Here is a 1,675-nt window from a genome sequence, read left to right on the forward strand (position 1 = left end):
ATATATATATATATATATATATATATATATATATATATATATATATATATATATATATATATATATATATATATATATATATTAATAAAAGTGAATCTGTAGTTGAAAACCTTCCCACAAAAGAAAGTGTAGTGTCTTCACTGGTCAGTCCTACCAATATTTAAGAAAGAAATAACACCAGTCATACACAAACTCTTCAAGAATACTGAAGAAGAAGGAACCCTTGCCAACACATTCTGTGAGGCCATCATTACCCTGATACCAAAACCAGACGAAAATTTGATAAGGAATGACAAAACTTTAGACACCCTCTGTGATAGCGAGATTGGAAATACGTAAATTTCTTCAGGAGGGAAAAGTGGATGACTATAGGGGGATATATCTACATTTGAAGACTGGATGGGCAGTGTTGCAATGAATGAACCAAAACTGCATAAAGCTAAAAGAAATTGAGTTAATATCGAGTTAAATAATATTGAGTTAAAAAAAGTAAATTTCTATAAAATTAGAATTTTTTTTTTTTTTTGCAGTACGCGGGCCTCTCACTGCTGTGGCCTCTCCTGTTGCGGAGCACAGGCTCCGGACGCACAGGCTCAGCGGCATGGCTCGTGGGCCCAGCCGCTCCGCGGCATGTGGGATCTTCCCGGACCGGGGCACGAACCTGTGTCCCCTGCATCGGCAGGCGGACTCTCAACCACTGCGCCACCAGGGAAGCGCTAAAATTAGAATTTATACAAAAACTATACATACAGTATGATGACACTTAAAGTTTTTAAAACACACAAAATAATTACAGATTGTTTATGCAAACATACATATGTAATAAAGGTATAAAACGTACCAGTGAATGAGAAATACCAAATTCAGAATAACGGTTGCCTTTGGGGAAGCAGGAGAGGACTGGTCTTAGGGAAACATCACATAGCATGCTTTGATGGAATATGTGATGTTTTATTTATTTCTTTAAGCTATGTGAAGCAAATATGGCTAAATGATAAAAACTGACAAAAACTGGTAACTTTAATTGGTCAAAATTGGTGCTTTTACAGCTCTTCTTTATATTATTACCTATACTTTTCTGTTAGGCTTGAAATAAATACCCCATGATAAAGCCATCATGGTTTGGAAAGTAGGTTAGCAGATGTGTTCTGCAGACTTGCTTCTGGCCTCACAAAGAGGCCGCCACACACCCAGGAAGCCCCTTTATGTGGCTTGGACCACGGGGCAAATATTCTCTCACACCAGGCAGGGGTCCAATTTACTGAGGTGCTCCTGGGTCCAGGTTGACTTTGATTCCCTGATGGGCATCTACTTTAAGACCGCTCCCTTCATGACCTTTGCACTGTGCCAGGCTTTCAAAACACTTCCCAGATCACGCCTTTAACTGTGACCCTCCTAAAGGAAAAAGACATAGAGCCACACAACCAAAGTAAACTCATCTGATGCTCGAGAATTTCTGTTGGAAAAACAGACAGGTTTAGACTCAGCAAAGCTGATTTTTAGACGGTTTCAGAAAGAAAGTCTCCCTTGGTGAGAGATGGGCTCTGGTGGGGTGGTGCCCGGGGAGATGGAAGATGTAGCTGATGCTTCTGGTGGGGTAACCAACCTTCGCATCTTCCCCCCCCCAATTGTTATCGTAATACTTTTCCTCCTTAATTTGGAAGCTGCTTAGTTT

The sequence above is a fragment of the Neophocaena asiaeorientalis genome, unplaced genomic scaffold, assembly GCF_003031525.2.
Source record: "Neophocaena asiaeorientalis asiaeorientalis breed wild unplaced genomic scaffold, Neophocaena_asiaeorientalis_V1.1 scaffold649, whole genome shotgun sequence".
In the NCBI taxonomy this organism is placed as follows: Eukaryota; Metazoa; Chordata; class Mammalia; order Artiodactyla; family Phocoenidae; genus Neophocaena; species Neophocaena asiaeorientalis.